The 18,000-nt window shown below is 39.0% G+C and overlaps 1 pseudogene; it reads left to right on the top strand.

Moving 5' to 3' along the window:
• Nucleotides 1-7,604: 7,604 nt before the first annotated feature.
• Nucleotides 7,605-18,000, top strand: part of LOC110174559 (phosphatidylinositol 4,5-bisphosphate 3-kinase catalytic subunit alpha isoform-like) — a 34,549-nt pseudogene continuing 24,153 nt past the window's right edge.

Genomic DNA, 18,000 nt, shown 5'->3' with positions numbered 1-18,000 from the left:
TGGTTTCTTACTTTCATTGATGACGAGTGTTGGGTATTTTACTTTAAAAAAGTAATTAGTTACAGTTACACTGACTTCTTTAGTAACTCAGTGGGGGAGTAATGAATTAGATGAATCTGTTACTGAAAATGTAGCGCCGTTATACTTAAACAACATTAAACTTAAACCGTTATAAACAACACTGTTCATGATGAAACTTAACAAATATTTACATATTTCAAAATAAATTACGTACTATGCATATTAAATATAACTTTAACCCAATTTATTATTATTTTTTTGTATTGTTCTGTATTGTGGTCGTACAAACTCATAAAGATAAAAAAGCTCAGACGTTTTTCTGTTGTTGCCGTCGATGAAGCTTTAGATTTGACTTGAGCGTCGACACCAAAGAGAAGGAAACACAAATGTCTTTTCTGTCAATATCAGCGTCTTTGAAATGTTTGAAATGTTTGAAATATTTGAAGTGTCTTAAGTGTTTGAAATGTTTGAAATGTTTTAAGAGTCTTAAGTGTCTGCGGAGCCTCTGCAGTGTTGAACCTGCTCTGACCGGTTGGATGAGCCTCAGTGGTATCGGATCAGTTATGATGGTCTGAGTATTGATACCAATACCTGAAACATGTGCAGTATCGGAGCTTTTGCCAATACCTGTATCAGTATCAGTATCAGTATCAGTATCGGAACAACACTAAACAGAATGATCTGAAAACACTGTCAGTAAAGTTCTTGTTCAGTGATAAAAGTGTGTTCCAGTTTCTCTCTGAGCTGTTGATGCTTTCACCAAACCTTCCCCTGGATCCAGAAACTTTTAGTTGAGTCGTTTTTCACAAAGATTTGGCAGGTGAAGACGCTGCTGCTGCTGAATCCGTAGTTTTATTGTTTTGTCTCACAGAGTTGAGACTCACAGCAGCTTTTTGTAAATGTTGATCTGACGAACAGAACGGAACAGTGACAGTTTTTTATTTTATGAAGTTAGACAAATTATTATACAGAAAATCAGTAGGCAATTTATAACAGGAACATTTTCTCAGATTTACTGTTGTCAGCAGAAACCCGTTACACACTTTAAACACTATACACACTTTAAACACTTTACACACTTTAAACACTTTATACACTTTAAACACTATACACACTTTAAACACTTTATACACTTTAAACACTTTATACACTTTAACACTTTAACACTTTAAACACTTTAAACACTTTAAAACACTTAACACTTTAAACACTTTACACACTTTAAACACTATACACACTTTAAACACTTATACACACTTTAAACACACTTTTAACACTTTAAACACTTTATACACTTTAAACACTATACACACTTTAAACACTTTATACACTTTAAACACTTTAAACACTTTAACACTTTAAACACTATACACACTTTAAACACTATACACACTTTAAACACTTAACACACTTTAAAACACTTTATACACACTTTAAACACTATACACACTTTAAACACTTTATACACTTTAAACACTTTATACACTTTAAACACTATACACACTTTAAACACTTTATACACTTTAAACACTATACACACTTTAAACACTATACACACTTTAAACACTATACACACTTTAAACACTTTATACACTTTAAACACTTTAACACACTTTAAACACTTTATACACTTTAAACACTATACACACTTTAAACACTTTATACACTTTAAACACTATACACACTTTAAACACTATACACACTTTAAACACTTTATACACTTTAAACACTTTATACACTTTAAACACTATACACACTTTAAACACTATACACACTTTAAACACTTTAAACACTTTAAACACTTTATACACTTTAACACACTTTAAAACACTATACACACTTTAAACACTTTAAACACTTTATACACTTTATACACTTTAAACACTATACACACTTAAACACTATAACACACTTTAAACACTTTAACACACTTTTAAACACTTATACACACTTTTAAACACTATACACACTTTTAAACACTTTATACACTTTAAACACTATACACACTTTAAACACTATACACACTTAAACACTAACACTTAAACACTTTAAACACTTTAAACACTATACACACTTTAAACACTTTAAACACTTTAAACACTTTATACACTTTAAACACTAACACTTTAAACACTATACACACTTTAAACACTTAACACACTAAACACTATACACACTTTAAACACTTTAAACACTTTAAACACTTTATACACTTTAAACACTTTAACACACTTTAACACTATACACACTTTAAACACTATACACACTTTAAACACTATACACACTTTAAACACTTTATACACTTTAAACACTATACACACTTTAAACACTTTATACACTTTAAACACTATACACACTTTAAACACTTTAAACACTTTATACACTTTAAACACTTTATACACTTTAAACACTATACACACTTTAAACACTTTAAACACTTTATACACTTTAAACACTTATAAACACTTTAAACACTTTAAACACTTTATACACTTTAAACACTTTAAACACTTTATACACTTTAAACACTTTATACACTTTAAACACTTTAAACACTTTATACACTTTAAACACTTTATACACTTTAAACACTTTAAACACTTCACACATTTTAAACACTTTAAACACTTTAAACACTTCATACATTTTAAACACTTTAAACACTTTAAACACTTTATACACTTTAAACACTTTAAACACTTTATACACTTTATACATTACACTCTCCAGTGCAGATTCACATGTGAAACCGTCCTGCTCCGTGTGTGTTTGTATAAATAATACATATTATTCTATATTTTTATTTATGATCCTGAACTCTGTGAATTATAATAATCTAATATGTTTATTAAATGTGTAATAAAAGTCTGTATCACTCGACACCAACTGTGGATTTTCTAAATAAATGTGACAAATGATTTGTAAAACACAAAAATAAAACATTTAAATAGGACATTTTAAATTCTGTGTGTTATACTTTGCTGCAGCAGCAGGGGGCGCAGAGGCACCATAAAGGCGAGTTAGATTATCGCCGTGGTAACCAGAATAATCCCTAACACAAAAGAATTGGATGAAAGAGTCACTTTTAAATATAAAGAAGATAAAATAAAACAGAGAATAAATCTTCCTTTTTTTTATGATTTTATAGTTTTGCTTTATTTGGTTTTTACAGTTTTTATTGTTTTAGGACTGAGGTTATCACATTTTTAGTAATTATACATTTAGTTGTTTTCATTTTCTTCTCGTTTTCTCTGTGCAGCATTTTGGAAACGGTTTTGTTTGTAAAACACACACACACAAAAAAAGGATTTAATGAGCTAAACTAAGAACAAAAAAAGGCCCAAAGTGTCAAAATAAACACGGATCATTTCTCTGCATTTTGTCATTTAAATAAAAACACTAAAATATGAAGTTCGTTTAATGAAAAGACAAAAACACGAAAAGAAAAACAAACAACAAAATAACAACAGTGTGAAAGGATCTGCTGTTGTCCTGGTGCATGCTGGGAGCTGTAGTCTTTTGTCCTGGTGCATGCTGGGAGCTGTAGTCTTTTGTCCTGGTGCATGCTGGGAGCTGTAGTCTTTTGTCCTGGTGCATGCTGGGAGCTGTAGTCCTTTGTCCTGGTGCATGCTGGGAGCTGTAGTCCTTTGTCCTGGTGCATGCTGGGAGCTGTAGTCCTTTGTCCTGGTGCATGCTGGGAGCTGTAGTCCTTTGTCCTGGTGCATGCTGGGAGCTGTAGTCTCTGCTCTGACGCGTCTGTCTCTTTAAGAATCTGGGGCACAGACCCCTCCCTCTTCCTCACATTGTTCTGATGCCGGCCTCAGACACAGGATGATCCAAGACTAAACCAGGTCTAATCCAGGTCTAAACCAAGACTAAACCAGAACTGCATGAGGACTAAACCTGGACTAAACCAGGTCTAAACCCGGACTTGGGCAGGGGCTGTCAGAGGCTGTCACTGTCTCTTCGCTGCTTCTCGTTCTCTGGATTCTATTGTGAGGTTCTGTTGACATCCTCTGGACTCTGGACTTCCTCTGGACTTCCTCTGGTCTCTGGTCTGGACTTTGGTTCGGACTTTAGTCCGGACTCGTCCTGGTCTCGTTTATATTTTTTATTGTTTTAAATCTTTGTTCTTTCTCACATCCTCCTGGTTTCTATTGTCTGTGAGAACGTTCAGTCTGACTGATCCTGGCGCCTGTCGGACCTGCCGCTCCTGCCCGACGCCCCCCCCCCCCCCCCCCCCGTGGAGAGGCGTGACCCGGCGCCCCCCCCCCGTGGAGAGGTGTGACCGGTGACCCCCCCCCCCGTGGAGAGGCGTGACCCGGCGCCCCCCCCCCCGTGGAGAGGCGTGACCCGGCGTGATGCTATGACTCTGCCGCTCGCTGGAGGTGAGTGATTTCTGATGGAATTAAGATTTAACGAGGGGCTGGGTACCGCTGCAGCGTCGCCATGGAGACCGTATCCCCGTATCCGAGGGGGATGGGGGAGGAGGGCTGTCGTCATGGAGACCGTGTCTTTAGCACACAGAGGCGAGACGAGAAAATCCTTTAGACGAGTGAAACCGAATCCAGCGGCAGAAACGTTTGTGTCAAAGCTCAGAGTCCAGGAGCATCGACAAACGTCTGAGGCGTCAAAGGCTTTAAACACGAGACTTTAAACACGAGACTTTAAACATGAGACTCTAACACGAGACTTTAAACACGAGACTTTAAACACGAGACTCTAACACGAGACTCTAACACGACACTTTAAACACGAGACTTTAAACACGAGACTTTAAACACGAGACTTTAAACACGAGACTTTAAACACGAGACTTTAAACACGAGACTTTAAACACGAGACTTTAAACACGAGACTTTAACACGAGACTCTAACACGAGACTTTAAACACGAGACTTTAACACGAGACTTTAACACGAGACTTTAAACACGAGACTTTAACATGAGATTAACACGAGACTCTAACACGACACTTTAAACACGAGACTCTAACACGAGACTCTAACACGACACTTTAACACGAGACTCTAACACGAGACTCTAAACGACACTTTAAACACGAGACTTTAACACGAGACTCTAACACGACACTTTAAACACGAGACTTTAACACGAGACTCTAACACGAGACTTTAAACACGAGACTTTAAACACGAGACTTTAAACACGAGACTTTAAACATAAGACTTTAAACATGAGACTCTAACACGAGACTCTAACACGACACTTTAAACACGAGACTCTAACACGAGACTCTAACACGAGACTTTAAACACGAGACTTTAAACACGAGACTCTAACACGACACTTTAAACACGAGACTCTAACACGACACTTTAAACACGAGACTCTAACACGAGACTCTAACACGACACTTTAAACACGAGACTTTAACACGAGACTCTAACACGACACTTTAAACACGAGACTTTAAACACGAGACTTTAAACACGAGACTTTAACATGAGACTCTAACACGAGACTTTAAACACGAGACTTTAAACACGAGACTTTAACACGAGACTCTAACAGACTTTAACACGAGACTCTAACACGAGACTTTAAACACGAGACTTTAAACACGAGACTTTAAACAGACTTTAAACATGAGACTTCTAACACGAGACTTTAACGACACTTTAAACACGAGACTCTAACACGAGACTTTAAACACGAGACTTTAAACACGAGACTTTAAACACGAGACTTTAACATGAGACTCTAACACGAGACTTTAAACACGAGACTTTAAACACGAGACTTTAACACGAGACTCTAAACACGAGACTTTAAACACGAGACTCTAACACGAACTTTAACACGAACTTACACGACACTTTACTAACACGAGACTTTAAACACGAGACTTTAACAAACACGAGACTTTAAAACACGAGACTTACACTAACACGAGACTTTAAACACGAGACTCTAACACGAGACTTTAAACACGAGACTTTAAACACGAGACTTTAAACACGAAACTTTAAACACGAGACTTTAAACACGAGACTTTAAACACGAGACTCTAACACGAGATTCTAACACAAGACTTTAAACACGAGACTTTAAACAAGAGACTTTAAACACGAGACTTTAAACACGAAACTTTAAACAAGAGACTTTAAACACGAGACTTTAAACAAGACTTAAACACGAGACTTTAAACACGAGACTCTAACACGAGACTTTAAACACGAGACTTTAAACACGAGACTTTAAACACGAGACTTTAAACACGAAACTCTAACACGAGACTTTAACATGAGACTTTAAACACAAAACTCTAACACGAGACTTTAAACACAAGACTTTAAACATGAGACTTTAAACATGAGACTTTAAACATGAGACTTTAAACAAAATAATAAAAATTTAACACTTTTCTTTAAAACTGCAGAAGTCGAGCGTCACTCTGAAGATTTAAAATATTTAAAAATATTAAACTGCACAGAAATGACAAACGTGAGGGACAAACCCTCTGTGTTTGATTCAAGTCTGATTTGAATTTTAGTCCTGGTTTAGTCCTGGTTTAGTCCTGGTTCAGTCCTGGTTCAATCCTGGTTCAGTCCTGGTTTTAGTCCTGGGTTTAGTCCTGGTTTCCTAGTCCTGGTCCTGGTTAGTCCTGGTTTAGTCCTGGTTTTAGTTCAGTCCTGGTTCAGTCCTGGTTCAGTCCTGGTTTAGTCCTGGTTTAGTCCTGGTTTAGTCCTTTAGTCCTGGTAGTCCTGGTTTAGTCCTGGTTTATAGTCCTGGTTAGTCCTGGTTTCAGTCCTGGTTTAGTCCTGGTCCTGGTTTCAGTCCTGGTTTAGTCAGTCTGGTTCAGTGTCCTGGTTTAGTCCTGGTTTAGTCCTGGTTCAGTCCTGGTTTAGTCCTGGTTCAGTGTTTTTGTTCCGTTGTTTTGTTTTAATCTCCTGACCCCCTCCCCCTTTGACCTCGTCCCTCACAAAAGACTGTCCCACTTTCTCTGACACGCTTCATTTAAGACGCACACGACACCAACGACAGGGTCCAACGACAGGGTCCACGACAGGGTCCAACGACAGGGTCCAACGACAGGGTCGACAGGGTGCAAGGACAGGGTCCAACGACAGGGTCCAACACCAACGACAGGGTCCAACGACAGGGTCCAACAGGTCCAACGACAGGGTCCAACGACAGGGTCCAACGACAGGGTCCACGACAGGGTCCAAACGACAGGGTCCAACGACAGGGTCCATCGACAGGGTCCAACGACAGGGTCCAACGACAGGGTCCATCGACAGGGTCCACGACAGGGTCCAACGACAGGGTCCAACGACAGGGTCCAACGACAGGGTCCAACGACAGGGTCCAACACCAACGACAGGGTCCATTGACAGGGTCCAAACAGGGTCCAACGACAGGGTCCATCGATAGGGTCCAATGACAGGGTCCAACCACATGGTCCAGTGACAGGGTACAACACCAACACCAATGACAGGGTCTAATACAAACGACAGGGTCCAAAACCGTGTCTCACCTGTACATGCTGTCTCACCTGTCTCACCTGTCTCACCTGTACATCCTGTCTCACCTGTATCACCTGTGCAGGTGCAGAGGAGCGGCAGCCTGTGATTGGTGGTTGCCATGGCGCCCAGGCCGTCGTCAGGGGAACTGTGGGGACTCCACCTGATGCCCCCCCGGATCCAGGTGGACTGTTGTTTACCCAACGGTAAAATACTACAAATACTACTACTACTACTACTACTACTACTACTACTACTACTACTGTTCACACTAACAGTCTAGAGTGTGAACAGACTAGAGTGTGAACAGACTAGAGTGTGAACAGACTAGAGTGTGAACAGTCTAGAGTGTGAACAGACTGGAGTGTGAACAGACTAGAGTGTGAACAGACTAGAGTGTGAACAGTCTAGAGTGTGAAAATTTACAATGTGAACAGACTAGAGTGTGAACAGTCTAGAGTGTGAACAGACTAGAGTGTGAACAGACTAGAGTGTGAAACTAGAGTGTGAACAGACTAGAGTGTGAACAGACTAGAGTGTGAACAGTCTAGAGTGTGAAAAATTTACAATGTGAACAGACTAGAGTGTGAACAGACTAGAGTGTGAACAGACTAGAGTGTGAACAATTTACAATGTGAACAGACTAGAGTGTGAACAGACTAGAGTGTGAACAGTCTAGAGTGTGAACAGACTAGAGTGTGAACAGTCTAGAGTGTGAACAGTCTAGAGTGTGAACAGACTAGAGTGTGAACAGTCTAGAGTGTGAACAATCAGGGAAATAAAGAAGAAACATGAATGAAAAAGTGTCAGACCTGAGATTGTCGTGAACTTTGTGGTGTTATACTTTAATATTTCTATGTTATATATTTGTGTATTACAGGTACATTTGTGTGTATTTGTGTCTGTTTATTGTGTGTTGTTGTGTGTTGTGTGTATTTACTGTGTGTTGTTGTGTATTTATTGTGTGTTGTTGTGTATTTTGTGTGTTGTTGTGTTGTTGTGTGTTGTTGTGTTGTTGTGTGTTGTTGTGTATTTATTGTGTGTTGTTGTGTATTTATTATGTGTTGTTGTGTGTTGTGTGTATTTATTGTGTGTTGTTGTGTATTTATTGTGTGTTGTTGTGTGTTGTGTGTATTTATGTGTGTTTGTTTGTGTATTTATGTGTGTTGTTGTGTGTTGTGTGTTTTATTGTGTGTTGTTGTGTATGTTATTGTTGTGTGTTGTTGTGTGTTGTGTGTATTTATTGTGTGTTGTTGTGTATTTACTGTGTGTTGTTGTGTATTTATTGTGTGTTGTTGTGTATTTATTGTGTGTTGTTGTGTGTTGTGTGTATTTATTGTGTATTTATTGTGTGTTGTTGTGTATTTATTGTGTATTTATTGTGTGTTGTTGTGTATTTATTGTGTGTTGTGTGTATTGTATTGTTTATTGTGTGTTGTTGTGTGTTGTGTGTATTTATGTTTGTGTATTTATTGTTGTGTGTATTTATTGTGTGTTGTTGTGTGTTCTTGTGTATTATTGTGTGTTATTGTGTTGTGTGTATTTATTGTGTGTTGTTTTGTGTATTGTGTGTTATTGTGTGTTGTTGTGTATTTATTGTGTGTTGTTGTGTGTTTTGTGTATTTACTGTGTGTTGTTGTGTGTTGTGTGTATTTATTGTGTGTTGTGTGTATTTATTGTGTGTTGTTGTGTATTTACTGTGTGTTGTTGTGTATTTATTGTGTGTTGTTGTGTGTTGTGTGTATTTATTGTGTGTTGTTGTGTATTTATGTTGTGTGTTATGTGTATTTATTGTGTGTTGTTGTGTGTTGTTGTGTATTTATTGTGTGTTGTGTGTATTTATTGTGTATTTATTGTGTGTTGTTGTGTATTTATTGTGTATTTATTGTGTGTTTTGTGTATTTATGTGTGTGTGTTGTGTGTTTGTGTATTTATTGTGTGTTGTTGTGTGTTGTGTGTATTTATTGTGTGTTGTTGTGTGTTGTTGTGTATTTATTGTGTGTTTCTGTGTATTTATTGTGTGTTGTTGTGTGTTGTTGTGTGTTATTTTTGTGTGTTGTTGTTGTGTGTTGTTGTGTATTTATGTGTATTGTGTGTTGTTGTGTATATTTACTGTGTGTTGTTGTGTATTTATTTGTGTGTTGTGTGTTGTTGTTGTTGTGTGTTGTTTGTGTGTGTGTTGTGTGTTGTGTGTATTTATTGTGTGTTGTTTGTGTTTTGTGTGTTGTTGTGTATTTATTGTGTGTTTGTTGTTGTGTGTATTTATTGTGTTTGTTGTGTATTTATTGTGTGTTGTGTGTTTTATTGTGTAATAATAATAATAATAATTTTTATTTATTTGCACTTTTTAAAATATCTCAAAGTGTACAGGTAAAACAATTAAAAAGGTGCATCGGAAAACAGTGTGCTAAAACCAGTGCAGGAATTTTAAGATGTGTTGTTGTGTGTTGTGTGTATTTATTATTTATTTTGTGTTGTTGTGTATTTATTGTGTGTTGTTGTGTATTTATTGTGTGTTGTTGTGTGTTGTTGTGTTTATTGTGTGTGTGTTGTGTGTATTTATTGTGTGTTGTTGTGTGTTGTTGTGTTTGTTGTTGTGTATTTATTGTGTGTTGTGTGTTTATTGTGTGTTGTGTGTTTATTGTGTGTTGTTGTGTATTTATTGTGTGTTGTTGTTGTGTGTTGTTGTGTATTTATTGTGTGTTGTGTGTATTTATTGTGTGTTGTTGTGTATTTACTGTGTGTTGTTGTGTATTTATTGTGTGTTGTTGTGTGTGTTGTGTGTATTTATTGTGTGTTGTTGTGTATTTATTGTGTGTTGTTGTGTGTTTATTGTGTGTTGTTGTGTGTTGTGTGTATTTATTGTGTGTTGTTGTGTATTTATTGTGTGTTGTTGTGTGTTTGTTGTGTGTTGTGTGTATTTATTGTGTATTTATTGTGTGTTATGTGTATTTATTGTGTGTTGTTGTGTGTTGTTGTGTGTATTTAATGTGTGTTGTTTGTGTGTTGTTGTGTAATTTATTGTGTGTTGTGTGTATTTATTGTGTGTTGTTGTGTATTTATTGTGTGTGTTGTTGTGTGTTGTTGTGTATTTATTGTGTGTTGTTGTGTATTTATTGTGTGTTGTTGTGTGTTGTGTGTATTTATTGTGTGTTGTTGTGTATTTATTGTGTGTTATTGTGTGTTGTTGTATGTTGTTGTGTATTTATTTTGTGTTGTTGTGTATTTACTGTGTGTTGTTGTGTATTTATTGTGTGTTGTTTGTGCGTTTGTATTTATTGTGTGTTGTTGTGTGTATTTATTGTGTGTTGTTGTGTGTTGTTGTGTATTTATTGTGTTGTTGTGTGTGTTGTGTGTATTTATTGTGTGTTGTTGTGTATTTATTGTGTGTTGTTGTGTATTTATTGTGTGTTGTTGTGTGTTGTTGTGTATTTATTGTGTGTTGTTGTGTGTTGTGTGTATTTATTGTGTGTTGTGTGTATTTATTGTGTGTTGTGTGTTTATTGTGTGTGTTATGTGTATTTATTGTGTGTTGTTGTGCGTTGTTGTGTATTTATTGTGTGTTGTTGTGTATTTATTGTGTGTTGTGTGTTTATTGTGTGTTTTTGTGTGTATTTATTGTGTGTTGTGTGTATTTATTGTGTGTTGTTGTGTGTTGTGTGTATTTATTGTGTGTTGTTGTGTATTTATTGTGTGTTGTGTGTTTATTGTGTGTTGTTGTGTGTGTGTGTTGTGTGTTGTTGTGTGTTGTTGTGTATTTATTGTGTTTGTTGTGTGTTGTTGTGTTGTGTGTGTGTGTTGTTGTGTGTTGTTGTGTGTTTTGTGTATTTGTTGTGTGTTGTTGTGTGTATTGTGTGTATTGTGTGTTGTTGTGTTTATTGTGTTTGTGTGTTTTGTGTTGTTTTATGTGTTTATTGTGTGTTGTTGTGTGTTGTTGTGTATTTATTGTGTGTTGTTGTGTATTTATTGTGTGTTGTGTGTGTGTTTGTATGTTGTGTGTTGTTGTTGTGTGTTATTGTGTGTTGTTGTGTATTTATTGTGTGTTGTTGTGTGTTGTTGTGTATTTATTGTGTGTTATTGTGTGTTGTTGTGTATTTATTGTGTGTTGTTGTGTGTTGTTGTGTATTTATTGTGTGTTGTTGTGTGTTGTTGTGTATTTATTGTGTGTTGTTTGTATTTATTGTGTGTTGTTGTGTGTTGTTGTGTATTTATTGTGTGTTGTTGTGTGTTGTGTGTATTTATTGTGTGTTGTTGTGTATTTATTGTGTGTTGTTGTGTATTTATTGTGTGTTGTTGTGTGTTGTGTGTATTTATTGTGTGTTGTTGTGTATTTATTGTGTGTTGTTGTGTGTTGTGTGTATTTATGTTGTGTGTTGTTGTGTATTTATTGTGTGTTGTTGTGTGTTGTGTGTATTTATTGTGTATTTATTGTGTGTTGTGTATTTATTGTGTGTTGTGTGTTTTGTTATTTATGTGTGTTGTGTGTTGTGTGTATTGTTATTTGTGTTGTTGTGTGTTTATTGTGTGTTGTGTGTGTTGTTTGTATTTATTGTGTGTTGTGTGTGTGTTGTGTGTATTTATTGTGTGTTGTTGTGTGTTTATGTGTGTTTGTTGTGTGTTTACTGTGTGTTGTTGTGTTATTGTTGTATTTAGGTTGTTGTGTATTTATTGTGTTGTTGTTGTGTGTTGTGTGTATTTATTGTGTATTTATTGTGTGTTATGTGTATTTATTGTGTGTTGTTGTGTGTTGTTGTGTATTTATTGTTGTGTGTTGTTGTGTATTTATTGTGTGTTGTTGTGTGTTTATTGTGTGTTGTTGTGTATTTATTGTGTGTTGTTGTGTGTTGTTGTGTATTTATTGTGTGTTGTTGTGTATTTATTGTGTGTGTTGTTGTGTGTTGTGTGTATTTATTGTGTGTTGTTGTGTATTTATTGTGTGTATTGTGTGTTGTTGTATGTTGTTGTGTATTTATTTTGTGTTGTTGTGTTTTACTGTGTGTTGTGTATTTATTGTGTGTTATTGTGTGTTGTTGTATGTTGTTGTGTATTTATTTTGTGTTGTTGTGTATTTACTGTGTGTTGTTGTGTATTTATTGTGTGTTGTTGTGCGTTGTATTTATTGTGTGTTGTTGTGTGTATTTATCGTGTGTTGTTGTGTGTTGTTGTGTATTTATTGTGTGTTGTTGTGTGTTGTGTGTATTTATTGTGTGTTGTTGTGTATTTACTGTGTTGTTGTGTATTTATTGTGTGTTGTTGTGTGTTGTTGTGTATTTATTGTGTGTTGTTGTGTGTTGTGTGTATTTATTGTGTGTTGTGTGTATTTATTGTGTGTTGTGTGTTTATTGTGTGTTGTTATGTGTTTATTGTGTGTTGTTGTGCGTTGTTGTGTATTTATTGTGTGTTGTGTGTATTTATTGTGTGTTGTGTTGTTGTTGTGTGTGTGTTTTATTGTGTTGTTGTGTATTTATTGTGTGTTGTGTGTGTTTGTGTGTATTTATTGTGTGTTGTTGTGTTGTTGTAATATTTATTGTGTATTGTTGTGTATTTATGTGTGTGTTGTTGTGTGTTTATTGTGTGTGTTGTTGTGTGTTGTTGTGTATTTATTGTGTGTTTGTTGTGTGTTGTTGTGTATTTATTGTGTGTTGTTGTGTGTTGTTGTGTATTTATTGTGTGTTGTTGTGTGTTATTGTGTGTTTATTGTGTGTTGTTGTGTGTTGTTGTGTATTTATTGTGTGTTGTGTGTTTGTTGTTGTGTGTTTATTGTGTGTTGTTGTGTGTGTATGTTATGTGTGTGTTGTGTTATGTGTGTTTTGTGTGTTGTTGTGTATTTATTGTGTGTTGTTGTGTTGTTTGTATTTTATTGTGTGTGTTGTTGTGTTTTGTGTATTTATTGTGTGTTGTTGTGTGTTGTTGTGTATTGTATTGTGTATTGTGTGTGTTGTGTTTGTTGTGTGTTGTTGTGTGTTGTTGTGTGTTATTGTGTGTTGTTGTGTGTTTGTGTGTTGTGTGTTGTTGTATTTATTGTGTGTTGTTGTGTGTTGTTGTGTATTTATTCTGTGTTGTTGTGTGTTTGTGTGTGTGTTGTTGTGTGTTGTTGTGTATGTTATTGTGTGTTGTTGTGTGTTGTTGTGTGTATTTATTGTATTGTTTGTGTTGTTGTGTATTTATTTGTGTTTGTTGTGTATTTATGTGTGTGTTGTTGTGTTTATTGTGTGTTGTTGTGTGTTTATGTGTGTTGTTGTGTGTTGTTGTGTATTTATTGTGTGTTTGTTGTGTGTATTTATTGTGTTTGTTGTGTGTTGTTGTGTGTTTATTGTGTGTTGTTGTGTGTTTATTGTGTGTTGTTGTGTGTTTATTGTGTGTTGTTGTGTGTTGTTGTGTAGGGATGCTGGTGAGTCTGGAGTGTCTGAGGGAAACTCCTCTGATCGACATAAAACAGCAACTGTTCACAGAGGCCAGGAAGTACCCGCTCTACCACCTCCTACAGGTAACTACAGGTACTACACCCCAACACCACCTCCTACAGGTAACTACAGGTACTACACCCGCTCTACCACCTCCTACAGGTAACTACAGGTACTACACCCGCTCTACCACCTCCTACAGGTAACTACAGGTACTACACCCAACCACCTCCTACAGGTAACTACAGGTACTACACCCGCTACTACCACCTCCTACAGGTAACTACAGGTACTACACCCGCTCTACCACCTCCTACAGGTAACTACAGGTACTACACCCAAACACCACCTCCTACAGGTAACTACAGGTACTACACCCGCTCTACCACCTCCTACAGGTAACTACAGGTACTACACCCAAACACCACCTCCTACAGGTAACTACAGGTACTACCCAAAACCACCTCCTACAGGTAACTACAGGTACTACACCCAAACACCACCTCCTACAGGTAACTACAGGTACTACACCCAAACACCACCTACCTACAGGTAACTACAGGTACTACCCCAAACACCACCTCCTACAGGTAACTACAGGTACTACACCTCCAAACACCTCCTACAGGTAACTACAGGTACTACACCGTACCACTCCTACAGTAACTACAGGTACTACACTACACTACACCTACCACCTCAGGTAACTACAGGTAACTACAGGTACTACTACCTACACTAACACCACCTCCTACAGGTAACTACAGGTACTACACCCAACCACCTCCTACAGGTAACTACAGGTACTACACCCGCTCTACCACCTCCTACAGGTAACTACAGGTACTACACCCAACACCTCCTACAGGTAACTACAGGTACTACACCCAAACACCACCTACAGGTAACTACAGGTACTACACCCAAACACCTCCTGCCCTTTAATTTCTTTCAATGTTGCCTCCTCTGCTCTGATTGGTTAAACTCTGCTGTTCTGTGCTCTGATTGGTCAGGAACATCGACCGCGATCCTCAAAGTCATCGAACCCATGGGCAACAGGGAGGAGAAGATCCTCTGTCCTCGAACCCCTGACCGCTGACCGACCCTGACCCCTGACGCCTGACCCATGATCCCTGACCCCTGACCCTGATCCCTGACCCATGACCCTCAACAGTCCCTTCCTGTGTCTTTTGACCTGCACGGGCTGCACTTCTGAGTTGGTTAAAATCATGTGACTGACCTCTCAACAGTGTGACCTCAAGAGAAAGCTGTCAGTCCTGGTTTAGTCTTGTTCAGACCTGGTTCAGTAGACCTGGTTGGTTCAGACCTGGTTCAGACCTGGTTCAGACCTGGACCTGGTTGAGTCCTGGTTGAGTCCTGGTTTGGTTCTGTTCCAGGTTTCGCCATCGGGATGCCGGTGTGTGAGTTCGAGCTGCTGAAAGACGCCGAGGTGCAGGAGTTCAGGAGGTCCATACTGAGCGTGTGCAGAGAAGCGGTGGAGGAGCGAGAGGCAGGAGGCGCTCACTCCCACGCCCTGTACGTGTACCCGCCCAACGTGGAGACCAGCCCGCACCTGCCCCTGCACCTGTACCAGCGCCTGGACCAAGGTAAGACCTGCCCCTGCACCTGCCCTGCACCTGTACCTGCCCCTGCACCTGCCCCTGCACCTGCCCCTGCACCTGTACCAGCGCCTGGACCAAGGTGACCTGCCCCTGCACCTGCCCCTGCACCTGCCCCTGCACCTGCCCCTGCACAATGAACACTTCCTGTTTGGACGCGACATTCGAGGGTCAGATGTGTCCATTTATATAAACAGACTCTGACCCGAGTCTGGACCAGGGTAAAACCAGCCAAAGAACCCCCAACCGGGTTTGGACCAGGTTTAGACCTGGTTTAGACCGGGTGTAGTCCTGGTTTAGACCGGGTGTAGTCCTGGTTTAGACCTGATTTAGTCCTCTGTGTTTTTCAGGTCGTCTGATCGTCACCATCTGGGTCATCGTGTCTCCGTCCAACTCCAAACAGAAGTACACGCTCAAGGTAATACCTTCTCCTCACCCTGTCTCCTAGCTCCTCACCCTGTCTCCTAGCTCCTCACCCTGTCTCCTAGCTCCTCACCCTGTCTCCTAGCTCCTCACCCGGTCTCCTAGCTCCTCAGAATGTCTCCTAGCTCAGATGACAGTCAGCAAGTTAGTAACAGTAACAGTAAAGTCTTTTATTTTGAAGGTGAGCCACAGTGTGTTTTATTTTGAAGGTGAGCCACAGTGTGTTTTATTTTGAAGGTGAGCCACAGCAGTTTGCCGGAGCAGCTCATCGCAGAATCGATCCGGAAAAAGAGTCGCTCGATGCACCTGTCGCCACAACAACTGCGCCTGTGTGTGCAGGAGTACCAGGGCCAGTACATACTCAAGGTACTACTACTGCTACTACTACTGACTACTACTACTACTACTACTCAGGTGTGTTCTTCTACTCACTCACTCTCTTGTGTGTTCTCAGTGTGTTCTTGTGTTCTCAGTGTTCTCAGTGTTCTCATGGTGTTCTCAGGTGTGTGTGTGTTCTCAGGTGTGTGTTCTTCTTGTGTTCTCTCTTGTGTCAGGTGTGTTCTTGTGTTCTCAGGTGTGTTCTTGTGTTCTCATGTGTTCTCACTCAGTGTGTGTTCTTGTGTTCTCAGGTGTGTTCTTGTGTTCTCAGTGTGTGTTCTTGTGTTCTCAGGTGTGTTCTTGTGTTCTCAGTGTTCTGTGTGTGTGTTCTGTGTGTTCTCTTGTGTTCTCAGGTGTGTTCTTGTGTTCTCAGTGTGTGTGTTTGTGTGTTCTCATGTGTGTGTGTGTGTTCTGTGTGTTCTCAGGTGTGTTCTTTGTGTTCTCAGGTGTGTTCTTGTGTTCTCAGTGTGTGTGTGTTCTCAGGTGTGTGTGTTCTCAGTGTGTGTTCTTGTGTTCTCAGTGTTCTCGTGTGTGTTCTGTGTGTTCGTCTCAGTGTGTGTGTGTTCTCAGGTGTGTTCTTGTGTTCTCAGTGTGTGTTCTGTGTTCTCAGGTGTGTGTGTTCTTGTGTTCTCAGGTGTGTTCTGTGTGTTCTCAGGTGTGTTCTTGTGTTCTCAGTGTGTGTTCTTGTGTTCTCAGGTGTGTTCTTGTGTTCTCAGGTGTGTTCTTGTGTTCTCAGGTGTGTTCTTGTGTTCTCAGGTGTGTTCTTGTGTTCTCAGGTGTGTTCTTGTGTTCTCAGGTGTGTTCTGTGTGTGTTCTTCTGTGTGTGTTCTTGTGTGTTCTTGTGTTCTCAGGTGTGTTCTTGTGTTCTCAGTGTGTGTGTTCTGTGTTTCTTGTGTTCTTCAGGTGTGTTCTTGTGTTCTCAGTTCTTGTGTTCTCAGGTGTGTTCTTGTGTTCTCAGGTGTGTTCTTGTGTTCTCAGGTGTGTTCTTGTGTTCTCAGGTGTGTTCTTGTGTGTTCTCAGTGTGTTCTCAGTGTGCTGTGATGAGTATCTCCTGGAGAAGTATCCCCTGAGTCAGTACAAGGTAAAACACACACACATATAAACACACACACATAAACACACACATGTATATACACACGCATAAACATGTAAACACACACGCACGTAAATAAAAAGAGCCCACTGACTTTTCTTCTTCTTCTTCCTCCTCCTCCTTCTTCTTCTTCTTCCTCTTCTTCTTCTTCTTCTTCCTCTTCTTCTTCTTCTTCCTCTTCTTCTTCTCCTCTCTCTCTTCTTCTTCTTCTTCTTTCTTCTTCTTCTTCTTCTTCTCTTCCTCCTCTTCTTCTACTTCTTCTTCTTCTTCTTCTTCCTCTTCTTCTTCTTCTTCTTCTTCTTCTTCTTCCTCCTCCTCTTCTTCTTCTTCTTCTTCAGTACATTCGCTCGTGTTTGTCTGTGGGACGTCTTCCTCACCTGATGCTCGTGTCCAAAGACTCACTTTACTCTCAGCTCCCGTCCTCAGGCTTCGTCACGCCCTCATACAGGTAACACCGACAGGTGACACCGACAGGTGACACCGACAGGTGACACCGACAGGTGACACCGACAGGTGACACCGACAGGTGACACTGACAGGTAACACCGACAGGTGACACCGACAGGTGACACCGA

The sequence above is a fragment of the Boleophthalmus pectinirostris genome, unplaced genomic scaffold (genome assembly GCF_026225935.1).
Source record: "Boleophthalmus pectinirostris isolate CB_2022bp ecotype Guang Dong unplaced genomic scaffold, ASM2622593v1 HiC_scaffold_20, whole genome shotgun sequence".
NCBI classification, from domain to species: Eukaryota; Metazoa; Chordata; class Actinopteri; order Gobiiformes; family Gobiidae; genus Boleophthalmus; species Boleophthalmus pectinirostris.
Note: the sequence above shows the minus strand (reverse complement) of the source record. Positions and strands in the feature narration are given on the sequence as shown.